The sequence below is a fragment of the Stegodyphus dumicola genome, chromosome 9, assembly GCF_044657685.1.
Source record: "Stegodyphus dumicola isolate Sdum_Otavi_A_Nest chromosome 9, ASM4465768v1".
NCBI lineage: Eukaryota > Metazoa > Arthropoda > Arachnida > Araneae > Eresidae > Stegodyphus > Stegodyphus dumicola.
The window spans coordinates 154,969,369-154,985,617 of record NC_140776.1 but is presented as its reverse complement, the minus strand read 5'-3'; the positions used below and the strand labels follow the sequence as shown (position 1 = coordinate 154,985,617).

The 16,249-nt window shown below is 35.5% G+C and overlaps 1 long non-coding RNA gene across 1 annotated transcript in view; it reads left to right on the top strand.

Moving 5' to 3' along the window:
* The window catches only part of LOC118194554 (uncharacterized), a 33,549-nt gene extending 18,910 nt beyond the window's left edge, over positions 1 to 14,639 (top strand). The window contains exons 3-4 of the long non-coding RNA XR_004759112.2: positions 5,758 to 5,973; positions 13,682 to 14,639. This is a non-coding gene — a long non-coding RNA (uncharacterized LOC118194554). The remainder of the gene's footprint in view (positions 1 to 5,757; positions 5,974 to 13,681) is intronic.
* The last annotated feature ends 1,610 nt before the right edge of the window (positions 14,640 to 16,249 follow it).

The following is a 16,249-nucleotide window of genomic DNA, read 5'->3' as shown; positions in this document are numbered from 1 at the left end:
GATCGTAAACATTACTTCTGGTGTTCTACTACTGAGAGTATTAAACCAGTACTTTAAGAGTGGGCCAATAACTTTTTTTGAATTTAGAGATACATTTTTTATCACACCCTAGGGCGAAAAATAACTAAGTGTTGAAGAAAGCGTTAGCCTTAGAAAGTTTACTGAATGTGGCACCGTCTATGGGCCATCAAGATAACTGTAAGTCGAGAGAAGGGCAAAAGACAGTTCTTAGGTCACGTAATGCTAAACTAGAGTTTCAGTTGGTCTCTTGACCACAGGCATATACGATTAAAGTTCCACATAGGGGCCGGTTACAGTTACATATAGGGATCAATTACTGTACCAATTACAGTTACACAGCGACGGGGCCAAAACTTCACCAAATGGTCGCAAAGATTGAAGACTTTTAGTAGTTTCTCGCTAATTTAGCGACATAGCTATTTACTTCAATGTTAAATATTCAATGTTGACCTTGTAATCCTATTTTTCCCTCACAGCTTCGGCTCTTAAGATTTTCATATTACATTACACAAAGGATACTACAATTTTAAACATAGCTTTACTAAAATTATTTATATTCAAACACTTCTTACATGTTGTCAGATTTTGCATTCATAACTGCATGTAAATGTACTAATTGAATCAAACTAGTGGGCTGCATTTGGTGATTCAATAGCCAAATTTACTCCAAAAGTAAATCCTCAGGATTAAAATTATAGATACTGAATCTAATGTGGTGTCAACAGTAGATTTTCAATTTCTTTATCTAAAGGGAACCTCTTTCTGGCCAGTTATCTTTTTGCCTTTGAGAATGATCGAAAATCACCTGGAACTAAGTCCATGTTGTATGGAAGGTTTGCTTTGATTCATTTGATTAGGGCACTCGAAGGCTATCTCTCTAAAAGAAAGAGGGATAAGTCTTTCTAACGAAAATTGTTCATATTCATGTTACGCCCACGGAAAAAACGCCCACGAAGCAAACTCTTTCGCCTAAAATCAAACACAGATCGAAATATGAATTTTTCAGCGATTTCATTCCTCGGCCGTTGATAGGCCTGTTAATTGTGGTGGTATGCAAATGGTGATGAACAGTCGCCAATAGCGCGATAAACAGTGCAATCTGGGCACCCAGCAAAGAAAATAATTGTGTGACTCGCTTTTTCTTTTACTTCCTTTTCTCACTTCTTCAAGAAAGGACAGTGATTTAACTCTCTCTTGATATGTTTTAGGAAAACTAATGAATCTTGATCTATTATTGTGTAAAAATAAATGTGTTTGTAACTCTGAAATTTTCGTCTACAACCTCTTTTTGGATTACTCCTTTTACTAAGACATGATGACCCAGCTGTGACGTTCAGACATATGCACCCCTCAGACTTCCAGCTGCTTAATGCCAAGGTTCTTTAATATACTAAGGTTAGGCCAGAAACGGAAAAAGCGTGCCATTGGTTGCTGGCAGTGACGTCACCCGGGAGACAAGACGCATCGGCCGACGCGTCTGCTACATGATTTTGGTAATGGAAAAAATGTAAACTAAAGCAAAATGATCATTTTACATGTGGTAGATACACCGGAAATACCGGATATATACTTTCCGATTAAGTATTTAGTTAAAGAAAATGTTTATTTTATGCACAGAATTCGTACGAATGCTGAAAATAATTGTAAACATTAAATTCTTTTCGTAAAGCAAAGCATTAGAAAATGAAAAACGATATTTAAGTTAATTAAGGGAAATAAATATTGTAAAACAAGGTATTTTTCAATATTTTTTCGTAGTATTGTTTGCACTAAATAAATCTTGTTGAACAGAACACATCATGGCATAACTGCTAAGACCACGGTAAAAACATAATCAAAAAGTATTATTCTATTTATTTTCATTGCTCATGCACTTTTTTTAATACAAATGAACTTTGACATTCCATGAGAAATATATGATCGTGATTTTCAGTTTAAATTACATATCTCAAGCAAAAATATATATAAAAAGATTTGACTTAACAAATTCATATTTAAATACCATAAAATTCTACAAATTTCTTAATATCCGTCATTATACTTTTAAATAGTATACTTATCACATTCTTTTTAAAGTGAAAAGTCACTTCATACTGATTCACTTCAGATTTTAGCAGAAGTGCGTATATTTTCAGTATAATCTAAAAGTACTCTTATAATCCCTTACACTCCCAAGATTTCTATATAACATTTATCCTGACGTGATTATTTGCTATAGTAAATAATCTTCGATATTGGCATCCTATTCTTCCTTCCATACATTAAAAATGGAACAATTAAAATACATTTTCTTACACATATACGCACAATAATAATAATAATAAACTTGCCTTACATCTTAGTTTCGGCCCACCAGCGGCCGAGCGGTAAAGTCGCTGAACACTTGGTAGTTCGGTTCGAATCCCGCGAACGGGCTGGCTGCATGGGTGTTTTCGTGGTTTTCCTCATGCGTAACGTGTATACGAGCCAGTTTCCCTGAGAAAGTCCTCCACGAACGCATCACACCTATTACGCAGATAGCCCTAGTGTGCTTTGCCATAATTAAATACACCACCACATCTTAATTTCAATTCAGTCTGTACACAAATTAAATATTTTTAATCACTAATGTATTTTTATTAGCTTGTTTCTTAAAATACTTTTGTTATACTCGAAATATGTGTTCAATATTGAATTATTTTTCTTTCTCTTATAATTAAAACCAAGTTATATGGAATCAAAATTAAAACATATGCAGCAGGTAAATAACACTGAACAGAATATCTTACTTACTCTTTCGCTATTTGTATTCTAGCATTATACACAGATTTGTTTTCCTTCAGGTTCAAGCATGTGTAAGTTATATCAATTAAATTACATCACACATACCTGTATGCATCAGTTAAATAACACTGAAGGAAATATGTCACTCACTCATTCGATGTTTGCATCATAGTGTGGTCGAGAAATTGTTCTTTCCTCACGGTGAGGCATGTATCAGTTTACTTAGTTCGCAAAGCTTAACCCAGACGCTGCTTCAATACATAGAATTACGTTTGGAATGTAAAGAAAGTAACCAAAACATGTGAATGAAGTTGGATACGTGAATTCATTAACTAATCATTCAGGTACTCAGTATTGGTAAACATGACACTGAGTTTAAATATCTCACTACGATGTAAGTCTCATACACAAAATGAAGATTATGATAAAAAATGATTTAAAATGAGAAATTTTTCAATTTAAATGTAAAATAGCAGTAAAATGAAAAATAAATGTAAAATTACATCACAGTTATGTATGAAAACTACATAAATTCATTAAAAAAATAGTTATTTTATCTGGTTGTAAAGAGTGTTTTCCGCCAAAAAACGTATTAACGTGTATAATTCTGACACAACGCTATAGCACAATTTGCCACTTCCGCTTAGGTATAATAGCAAATTAACAACACAAATCAAATCAAACTGTTGATGCAACGAAAGTAAACAAACGCCAAGAACTAACGCTGTCACCCACATGACGTCATGCGTATGTGGCATAACTTTCTCCCTGCACTGCGCATCGCTCTTGGGCCCCGCCTGGCTTAATGCGAGATATCTGTTGTAAGAGACACAACAGACAGCAGACCTTTGGAAGAAAGGTGCAGCGGAAACCCCCTGCTGTGGTTTCTGGATATAAGGGACTAATTAAGTTTCTTTTTCAGGTTGTAACAAAAACGAAGAGAGGGCTTTGTGTAAGAGATTTTTTTTTTTTTTGATGCTGTAAACAAGTGAACGCAGACGCATTTTAGCATCATCGCCGCGTTAGCGGCCTTTGTATGAATTATGGCTGAAATGATTTAATTATTTTAATATTTATTCAAGAATATCTTATTAAATTTTGAAAATAAATATTTTAAAAGACAATCCTTCTTTTCTTGTACCCAACACGGGTGTTCTGACGTTACACTGCGCTGAATTCAAGGAAAGAAAGAGAAATTATTCTATTCTCTACTTTGGTAATTTGTTGTGAAAATGTTTACGACAAATTGGAGGCTAGTTTAACTTTGTTCCATCGATTTCAAAGAGTCCTGGCGGTGCCGCGCATATTTTTAAAGTAAAAGGTGCTACCTTTTGAGGAATTCTAGTCTCTCCTCCTCATAGATACACGAAAATGAGTTTCCAGAAAATTTGCATTGCAGTGATCATTATTCACCATCTGCGGACAGATTAGCGAGATTGGCATTCGTAATTTCAATGAATGGTTTGCCGGAATATGATTTGCCAGCCACTTTCGTATTTTTGAAGTGCTTCCACCACTGAAATATTGAAGCACGACTATGAGCTTCGCTACAGTATGCATGCTTTAACATTTTGAATGCTTCCAAACTTAGAACTCTGGGTAAACTGAATCATATTTTTATTGCATTTTCACAGAAACGTCGTCCCTACTCACCATGATAATGAGTGCTTTTACTAACTGTGCTACAGTATATCGGAGACAGCTGCAGGTTCAGAAACTTCAGGATATAACTTCCAAGAGACCCAGCACAGAATTGTGAAGTCTTATACCTAGATAGCTTTACAGAACCAGTCTGAAAAGTCTTGTATCATATGCAATATAAATATCAGTTCCAGTACTTTCAGCATCTTCTTGATATTCGCGTTATTTGCAGCTCACATTAACTCTCTCTTCATTCATCCATCTTTTTCCTTCTCTTCGTTCATCCATCTTTTTCCTTATACAATAATACTTTCCTCATTTCTGGTACTTCAGTATCACATATTTGTACTATCCTACAATGGCCTAGAGATATATTAACTGAGACTGCACTCTATGGTTCTCTGGACGACAGTTATCGTGGCAGTATTATAAGGTATTTCTCCCACTTTCCTAGCGTCCTTCGTGGTGTAGTGGTTCTGCACACTGAGCCGGTATTTCAGAGGTCCGTGGTTCTATTCCCGGCGAAGGCGTTTGCTAATTTTTCCTCTTGCTGGCCTCTAAAAAAATCCTAATGACTCTACAAGTGGCGCCCGAACTAAAAGGGTTGTGGATGATGATTCTCCACACCCAGGATTTGGCGACTAGGTCCCCTAAAACCCTAGTCGCCCTTTAAAAAGGGGAGTATATAAGGTATTTCTCCCACTTTCCTAGCGTCCTTCGGGGTACAGTGGTTCTGCACACTGAGCCGGTATTTCAGAGGTCCGTGGTTCGATTCCCGGTGAAGGCGTTTGCTAATTTTTCCTCTTGCTGGCCTCTAAAAAAAAATCCTAATGACTCTACAGTATTACGTGTGAACAATTTTTCCACATTTATTTCGTTCGCTCATTTCGAAATTAAATAAATGAGACTTTCAAATATAAAAATATTTGAAATATAAGAGAAAGCAACAAAAAGATTGATTTGACTAGAACAAGAATGACTTATGGTGTTTCTTTGTGTGGTGAACTGTTAACTGCAACCAATGTGCATAGGAGAATGTTAACCTCACATTAGTCTATATTTTAGGTAAAATGTAGAGTGAACTGTAGTTAAATAATATCTTCTAGTGTTTATTGAGCAATATGGTTAGTACTTCTGCTGTTTATCAGTCTACAAAGAAATCATAAATTTTAAAGCAGTTGTCACCATTCTCTTGGCATGCAAGGTATATTTTGATGATTCAGGCACATTTTTCAGTTTCATACTATACTAATTTAATACTCAAATACATTCTGTCTATTTTACTAGTTTCAAATATGTATTTTTCTACTTTAAACAATAAATTACTTCTAGTCCAAAATGCACTCCACCCACGACAGAGCAGCCCCTCCAGAACTTGATGCCAATTGGAAGAGTTGTGATTTCATCTAATTTTCCGTGTTGTGAGAAGAAAACTGATGGTACGGAAGAAGATGCCAAATGCGAAAAGTGTAACGGAAAAGTCACTGTCTTCAGCTATAGAGTCTGCAAGTGTGGATGCAAGCCCCTCCAGTGATCAAAAGCTAAAAGGTTCGGCATCTCATTTTTTAGTTCATAATGTTTGAAAATAAAAGAATATTGCCATTAATGAGATCTGTCAAAGCTTGCAGATGAAGAAAAAGTACAGTCAAATGAACAGGAGAAAAAATGTAGCACCACACAGGGAAATAAAATTAAATGTGTCAAGTGTAAATAATAGAAACTTGGTAAATAATTCTTAATACATAAGAATTCAAAGATGCTTGTAGGTGTATACAGTAGTACACCGTAGTCACATGTAATTCGTTTCAGGACACACTTGCAAATACATGACTGTCGATATCCATGTTACATATATAAATCTGGTAAACCTTAATTGATAAATTTGGCAGAGTAAAACATTATCAACATAAACCTATAATAACAAAGTATACATTGCGCCAGGCGTATGAAATATGTACCATATGTGGCCCTTGACTCAGGTTTCTGCACTCTTCGGTTGACCATGATAAAATATATATATATAACAATCTGATGTGGACACCACATGACTTCTTTGTATAGCCTGTTAAATTATACACATTTTTTTTTCTATATTTCACTTGAACTTATTTCATTAGAGATATATTTCTCACACAATTAATTCAGTTCTCACTTCGCGGCATATTTCTCACACAATTAATTCAGTTCTCACTTCGCGGCAAGGCAAAAACTCATTAAAAACTCAAAACATCTTCATTAAAAATTGTAAAGCACAGTAAAACATAAAACACCCAATATAGTTAGAAAATTTTACAATTAAAATTAGAGTCTAAGCAAAAACAAGCAATTCGGCCATGGGGCAGAAAGACATACTTTCCGGTGCACAAAATCGAAAGTTTACTTTTGGTCCCACTTGGCAAAAAGGCATTGAAGTTAGTTCACAAACTGACTTATTTCACTATTCGCCTAAAAGTTTTTTAAATTGTTGATAATTCTACAACCACTTGCAGATTAGAGATGGACAATCCGCTCTGGAACCGAGATTCACTTTATTGAACCATTGATCAGCGCTTCGGCGAAAATGGAACGGCAGTTTTTTAACACTTCACCGAGAGCTGTTGTAAGGAGGTGTGCCAAAAGTTTGATTCCTCTTAATGTAAACACTAGCAATCTTTCCTTTATTATTATACCGGAAACGTCTCTGACCTATTTTTTTATGTGCGTTATTGTATGTCTATATGTGCTTTTTGCTTGCTTGTGTTCCATCTTGTATTTAAAAAACAAAACAAAACATTAAATAAACCTACGCATCTCCAGCGAAACTGATCACCCCTATTTGCGTTGGGTGGCGTTTTTTTCCCTCATCTGGCAGTGTGAGGATCTGTTTAAAGTACATAGATTAGAGGAACTAGTTTCTCGTATTCGCAGCTGCGCTGACACTAATCGCAGATACTCTGACACTGAACGCAAATGAGTCGTGATTATTCGCAGTCATAGTATAGCTATGTATATAAGATATTACCTTTTTTTTATACAACATTACTGTAGTATTTATATAAAGTAATAAATTAAATTTTTATCTATTTGTTTTACTAACGTTTTGTAATTAAGATCTGTGAATTTCTCTTTAATCTTCTTCGGAATTTAGTATATACGCTGGTGTGCAAAAATTAAGGACGAGACGGTTTTTTCAATATAACTTTGTACAAAAGCTTTCCAAATCAACACATTTAATACCGTAAGATCCCCAATACGTAAGGACATGAGTAATGTAAGCAACACTTACTAAAAGAGAAATCAGAGGGATAAAAAGAAGCTTTATTGAAAAAGTAGCATGGAGCGCAATGCGACTGAAGGCCGCAACATCCCTGTGATTTGTGTCCAGCAAGAAACATCCGGTCTTTAATAGGGGATATGATCTCCCCTGACTGCTAGGCAGGTTTCACAGCGTCGGCCCATGCTGAGAATGAGTGTGTCAATGAGTTGTTGAGGCATTGCTGCCCATTCATCTTGCAGTGTCAATCGAAGCTCCGGAATCGTTACTGTTGGTAAGGTACGAGCTGCAAAGCGTCTGCCTAGAAAATCCCATACATGCTCTATGGGATTGAGATCTGGAGATCGTGCCGGCCAATCCATACGTTCAATATCCTCACTCTCTAAGAGCCGTTCGGCAGCTACTGTGCGATGACATGGTGCATTGTCATCCATGAAAAGGAACTGCGGACTCACAGCGCCTCTAAAAAGACGCACATATGGAAGAAGAATCTCGTTACAATAACGGGTCCCGTTGACTGAACCTGCGTCGAAGATGTGAAGGTCTGTACGACTACCAAGCATGATGCTTCCCCAAACAAGAACACCACCACCTCCATACCTGTCCCTTTCAATGATGTTTGAGGGATGATTTCGGCTTGGCCGCTCTCTCCAGATGAGTATGCGATGAGAATCGCTACTCAGACTGAATCTGCTCTCATCTGTAAAGAGTACTCGTCCCCATTCATTGTCTCTCCAATTCCGGTGTTCCCGGCACCACAGAGAACGCCTTCTCCGATGGGCAGGCGTTAGAGGTACACACCGTACAGGGCGTCGTGCAAACAGACCCCCACCGTGCAGTCTTCTGGCCACGGTAAAACGCGATATCGGTCGTCCAGTCGCCTGTGTCGTGTGTCTAGCGATTTCTCCCGCTGTCTGCCGCCTGTTTCTTCTGGCCTATAAAGCAATATACGGTCATCTGCTGGTGTGGTTCCTCGTGAATGACCACTACTAAACCCCCGGATAGCTGTTCCTGTAGTTTGAAATTGTCTCCAAAGTCGTGAAACGATGCTGTGAGCAATTCTGAACTCTGCAGCCACACTTGTCACACTGCGGCCTTCCTCCAACTTCGCAATGATTCGACCTCGGGTAAAAGGATCCAGATGTCATCTAACAGATTGGTCATTCGCCATTTCTCGCCGAGGCAGCAACTCGGTGTGATTTTAACTGCTATATGGCGTGCAATCTCTTTGCCAGAAATACTGATCTTACACCGACAACATGCTTTTTACTACTCAGACACTCCCCCATTACGTCTACTTGCATATCTGCGCATGTGCTACCGTACATCACCTTACTTAATCTCTTGATTGGTCTTTCTGTCCGCTCTGCCTCTTCGTTCAGCTGATATGCTAATTATTCGACTTCGTCCGTAATTTTTGCACACCAGTGTATTTATATACATAAATTTTTCCATCTAATGTAGTTTTCCAAGGTTGCAGAACAAAATGTAGATCCTACCGAATAGAACATACTATATATTATATAACCACAAGAAACTCGAGCGATATTTAGCAGCATTTTGTCAAATCAAATAAAAAATGGAAAATGCCGGTTTTGTCAGGAGACAATTTCCTATTCTTTGGTATCTGTCTCAATGTAAAAATTAATTTTTAAGCTGAGTTTTGTAGTAGCAACAAAATATCAATTATAGTAATAAAATAATGCAATCTTTAAGAAAAGTGAATTTAATTTTCATTTTTTTGTTTAACATTTAGCATTTTTTTTATTTCAGAATTGTACTGTTGCTCTGTGTAACAGGGCTGTGGAGTCGGTAGGGAAAATAACCGACTCCGACTGTGACTCCCACATATATATAACATTTCTAAAAGAGTCATTATCAATACCATTAATGCACAACTTCTTAGAATTAAAAGAATCTGCAATAACGCAGACCTCTTTCAAGAAGAAATACTCTACTTAAATTAAAATCTTACAAAGCAATCTTATTCCAAAAGCTATCATTAAAAATTTTTCAAAAAAAGCTGGCATCGCTTAAAATTGTGTAATTTTTGGACTAATAGCTTTTTAGTTATTTATTTAAATTGTACATTTGCCTAACTAGGCTTTCTTGTATAGTTTTTTCTTGTTTAATAGTAAGTTTTAAATTTACAATTTAATTACAGCGCGTCAATAGCTTTTTAGCTATTTCATTTTAATTGTACATTTGACTAACTAGGTAAATTGTAAAGCCTTTTCTTGTTAAATACTAAGTTTTACATTTACAATTTAAATTACTGCGCGTCGGGAAAAGAAGCAATATAAGTGAGGCTTACTAAACCTTTTTAGATTATTAAGTTGGATTAGTGAAATTATGTTTATATTCTCAATTATTATTGTTTGACGAAACGCGCTATAGGTATTAACTTAATTCAAGTTTTGAGCTGCTTTTTCCTTGATAAATCCGGCTCAAACCTCGAGTTGAGCTATTTACCATTTATTGCAATTTTTTGTACATATTTACTGTGTATTTGAAATGTATTTAATTTTTACCACAGTTGTTTTTAAAATTATTTGTGCGTTAAAATTTATTAATTTTTTTCTCACACTTTTTGATTTTGAAGTCATCTCGATTTGTAATTTTTACATTTAGTTTTTACGAGATAGCTTTTACTACTTTAATGTCGTATCTAGTTGTTACATGATTTTACCTTTTTGCTAAGGAACTATAGTGTTAAGTGTATTTTTGAGCATTAGCTTTTTAACATTCTTCTTGTAAAATATATAAACATACACATGTGTTACAGCTTATTATTTAATATAAAAGAAGAAATAGATGCTACAGAAAAAAATTGACGCATAGCCAATTATTTATATTAATTAGCATTTTTTATGAAATGGAAAAACTGGCATTAGTTATTTCTAAGAAACAGTATAGCTTCGGCAAAATTTTCTTTTTAGAGGGCCATAGATCCGATTTGATAAACTTCACAACTGAGAAGAGTCTTTCCACATTCACTTGAGTAGGAGGAAGAGCTCTTACTGTTAGGGCTACTTTTCTTAACTTTTCAGAATAGATTTTTATAAGTTCTAAAAGAGGTGTCCTGCAAGCACAATCATATTTCTCTATTTCTTCAAAGGCCATGTAAAAGTCTTGTTTGTATTTTCTCATTTTTATATCTAAACTCTAAAGTCTCTTGTTTCTTTATTTTCATTCGCTTTGCCTTAGCTTTTTCAATATTATCCAAAAATATTTCTCAAAATCTAATTCAGCGGCGGAAAAGGATGATAGAGACTCAATTGCAATGTCTGCAGTTTGAGTGTCCTGATTCGAATTCTCCAATTGTTCTGAGAATAATTTCATTCTTAATGAAAGTTCATAGATAACTTTCTTTGCCTTTTTAATTTGTTCGTCATCCCAGAAAATTCGGTGTTTCCAGATCTCCATATATTGAACCCAGCAAGATCTCATTTTCTAGCAAACTAGTTTCTTTTTTCTTCATTGAAGAACTGATTCCTTCTGTTCATTGAAGAAATGATCCTTCCATTTCAGAAAGAAAAAACATCCCATTCTCGCCTCCTGTCAATTCTTCAGATTGCAGCTTTTTTGTGGCTAGATACGGTATAGAAAGAAGAGTTTCCAATTCTGCACGATCATTCCAGAGTCTTTCTGTTAGTGAAACATTAGGGTTATCTACATCTCCTAAAAATGCTCTTAATTCTAATAACCTCTTTGTCATCAAATATGTACTTCCTTATCGCCATTGTTTGCTCTTTTTCCTGCTCGCTTCCTAAGAATGGCATCAATTTTAGGAGCTCTTGCTGCTTACCTAAATTTACCAGTGAGATTTGTAACTAAATGAATCAGTTTAATCACTAATGGCAAATATCACATCCACCCTCCGCCCTTATTTATTGATATGTCAATAAAATAGAAAATAACTATCTATTAATGTATACAATTCATAAATAAAAATAATAACTCAGCTTGACATTAATTTTAATTCCATTTCAAATTCAAACTGCCCAACAAAAACTGCAGTTGAAGTCAACGTGTTTTATAGCGACTCCAACTCCGACTCCTTTTACCCAAAAATCTACCCGACTCCGAAGCCATGTTGTGTAAAAAGGTTTTTTTTTAAGGGAATCTCAAAAGTACAGTTGAAAGAAATCAGTCTAGGGAATGAGCAGTTTGGTAGAGTTGATTCCAGCGATCCCACGCTATGTCCAATTCTCTTTACTTATCCCCCATCTTTGCGCACCGCTCTTGATCTATGTCTGTTCCGAACGTATTCATCACTCTTATTGTTAGTGAGTGGTGAATCATAAGAACTGTTTCACTTCAGAATTGAACGGCTCCAATCTGATGCCTTAAAACTGTTTTGCCCATCTGCAATGCAGATTAACTAAAGGCATAAAAATATTAACCGAAACAAAAGAACAACATAATTTAATCAATTGTTAAGCGAAAAATGCGCAATTTATCGCCATATAAGAATTAAAAAACTAAGCTGTGTCGCAACTGTATGTTATAGCAATCCCATATATAAAATTTCAATGTTATCATATCAAGCAACTCCTTTTTGAGTTATGCCAGATACGTACTTAGTACATACAGACGCCACGAAAAAAAATCTTCTCTGAACTCATTTCAAAATTCACTTTGGAATTAAGTCCTTTATTCTGCCAGTAGGTACAGATATGATGCAAAAGCATCGCGTAGATGGATTCGATAGGATAGTGGTCAAAATGAATATTTTCATTGAAATATGATACCTGAAATTTTTCCCGATTAAAGTACTTCCTTTATTTTGTACAAGGAAGTAAAAATGCAATTATATTATATTTATAAAAATTTCCACCTAATATTGAGGTACATATATAAAACTTCGGGGGCTTAAAAGAACTCTTGAGACGGTCACTTTACAAAAATATTTTCTCAACCGACGTTGAGAATATTCTAATCCATTTCCAGAAGGAATTAATAGAAGTTCAGTGCGACTGAACTCTAAAATAAAAACTGAATGAAGTGGACATCTCTGAATTCATTTCTCTGCGCAGATTCCCAAAAGTCAAAAATTTTCATCCTACATAATTTCCATGTTCAGGAGTACATATCAACAGTGTGAACAACTTCTCTCATGAACTAGTCCCCAGCGAGATCCAGATTAACAGGCATACATCAAAACTTAATGAAAATTGCTACTGCGATCAACATGCCTCCAGACATCCGACAGCTGATCGCGAAAAATAGATGCCAAGTGTCGGGAAAGAAAATATACATATCGATTTAGTACCAGAGTTTTCTTCAATTTTCTTATTTCTTAGGAATTACAGTATTAGATAAGATTTTACTTATTTGCGCACTACTTAAATACAACAATAAGTATGAAAATGGATTTTTGCTTCCTGCACAACCCACACTATTTACTGATAACTATTTGGTTCACTTGAGCTACCGAGTTTCACATGCCTGCTGTACGCTACATCAATTCATATACTATATTGTTAATATAACAATTCTAAAATTTCAATACTCCCTAAACATTTTGTCTCTAGCTAATACATAAAACATCACAACTCCTTTTAAGTTTAGAAGCAGTACTTTTATGTTTGTGTGTCATTATAACCTAAATATAACATTAAGCACAAAAACTATGACAGAATGTCTCTAATAAGAACAAGAAAGCAGTTAAAAGCATAGCTCAAATAACTTTTATGGGAAAATCTGTGTACGTGTGGGAGGGAGCCAACAGTTTTAATGATGAAAATGATCCGAGAAGAAACTGACAGAGTTTATGTAGAAAATGGACATTGATTAATTTCTGCTCAAGAATTTGAAGCACATATTGGTGAAATGATTTGCTTATAAATGAAATTTAGAATAGAAAGAGCGCAGGACAACATCGTTTATACAAACGAGTGTAACTCAACAGTGAAATGTTAATTATTAATGTTTTTACCGTATTACTGTTTATTTACAAAATAAGTTGCCCTCATGAATATTATTGTTTTTGTTTAATAGGTTTATATGCTGGAGTATACAGTCTGAAGAATATCTTAGAGATGTGAAGCAAAGATTGCGGTCTAACATTTTCAAATTACTATAAAATTTCTTAGATTGGACGACAAAAGAAAAAGTAAAAATCATCTACACTTGGATAAGTTTCCTACAATGAAATTATTTTATAACATGTTTGCCGTACATTTGCCAAATATGCTTCGTGGTTATGAAAATATTATAGACGAACAGCTGTACCATTTCGCAATAAATAATCAACTTTGTCATCAAAGCCAAAGGTAAAATAATATTGATATCAAAATATAAAACATGTTATGTGTTTGTCGGTTGGTTCAAAGGCCCCATAACATCGGTGCAGGGGGAGGATTAGAGAGTTGACTGCATCAGGCATAAATATTAATAACAGCATCTTCAATTTCCTGTTGAAACAGTAATTTTTTGTTCATATTTTATAAATCTTGCACGAACTGACATTACAGTTCAATATATCGATTGCAATGTTATAAAATCTTAAAACAATGCCTTGATTTAATATTCGATCTTTTTTCAAGATAAAACGATTGAAGAGACAGTTTGTTAACTTCCACTAAAGTGTCTTTAATAATGCATAGAATTATGAGGAGGGGAGATATTTACGAAATGTGAATGTAAATGAGGGGACAGCAGATGAAACATCGTAAGCATCTTCAACTTTTGTAGAGTGTAACGTATTACCATATTATGCCGATTTCAAAAGAAACTGCTAAAAATGGTTGTTGCACTTTTTTTTAATGCTGTTTCGGCATATATAAGTTATAGAAACTATTAGAAGAAACTAATTGTGCAGATAATTGATGGCGCTTCTGTCCAAATGTAACTGCTGTTCACTATGTTACAGTCATAAACTAAATTCAGTTTTATCCTAAGCTGCTAATCATATTAAAGAATGTAAATGACATACACGTTATCACGAAATCTGGAATTCAATTTATTTTCCTCTTATTCCAATGTTCGAACACACGCTTTAAGAAATTAAAAATAAAACAAACTTCAAAAGAGCCACCAACAAAATGGAATTTCTTTTAGGCTTATAAACACTGTTATATAATACAGAGCAAGTCTTGAATATTTTTTTTTTTCATCAATCGAAAATAAACCTCATAACTGGGTAGGTAATGAAACGAGTACTGCTTCGGGGTTTTATTTACTTTCTACCTAACATAAGAACAAATATTTTTACTGCTACTTATGTCAAAATTTTTAGACGTGACATATATTGCAACACAAAAGAGTAACTATTTTCACTTCACAAAGAAAGCCTATAAATTCTTTTTTAAAAAAGGGGTGAGAGATTTTGATGAAGTGTAAATGCAAAATATTTGCATTGCATCGCATTACATAGTATAATAGTCGTCGGTGTCGGTCACTGGTAAAGTTTTATGTTGACACTCACATACAGTTTACATATGAGGTGGAGGTTGCATCGCGAATACAAATAGGCAACCAAAATTAGCATAAAACGCAATCCCACAGTCATACCACAATGCCTTAAAAAGAGGCATGCCGAATCTATGCGTCAGTTCGCAGCCAGCGATAGCTCTGTATAATCCAAAATAGCCAAAGCGGAAAGCTTGAGCCAAAGAGCTAGACAAGCAAAGAGCCAAAATGAGCTAGACGGCTGTCGAGATGTTGCAAAAGAGCTGAATGTGGATCGTACTGCCATCAATAGGCTGTGAATTGTTATCAAAGGAATTAAAATTCCTATAGAATACATGGGTCTGGAAGCCGAATGATTCCACATTGGCAGGCGATCACTTCCTGTTGCTATGTGCAAAATGCTGTAGACACCAACAGCACGACAGCGGGCGTTGCATCGCTCTGCTGCTACAGGAAGGACAATATTTCTCCAAACTGTATCACATCAGCTGCATAAAAGTGGACTATATGCACGACGACTTGTAATTTGTGTTCCTTTGTTTCCCATTGCATGTCAAAGTGTGGTTGAATTGGGCCAGTGAACATCGCAGTTGGACACCAGAGCAATGTAACTACGTGATCTTTATAGATGAATCTCGATTTAACACCCAGAACGATTCCTGCAGTATAATGATATGGCGAGAGCCAGGGACACACAATTGGAAGCCAAATATTGCCGAAAGAGACAATTACAGAGGAGGAGGCTTACTTGTATGAGCTGGGATAGCAACGAACGACTGCACCGGCCTCTACCTGATCCGATCACAGACGTCCGATATCGCAACGGAATTCTACACCTTATTCTGCATTCCTTTTATCGCTGCAGTGAGTGCCGATGTGATATTTATGGACGATAACATCCACCCACATACAGCTTGAGTGGTGAGGCATTATCTGGAGAGTGAAACCATTTCACATCTGCCATGGCATGCTACATCACTTGACCTGAATCCAAGAGAGCATGTGTAGGACAACAGATAAGCAGGTCGCCATGTGCCAACAGGCACCCTCCACATTTTTGCATACTGAAAATAAAAATATATGCTTTTAGGTCAAGAAAATAATGATGTAAAATATTATAGATGTTATCGGAATTAAAATTTACATTATAATGCA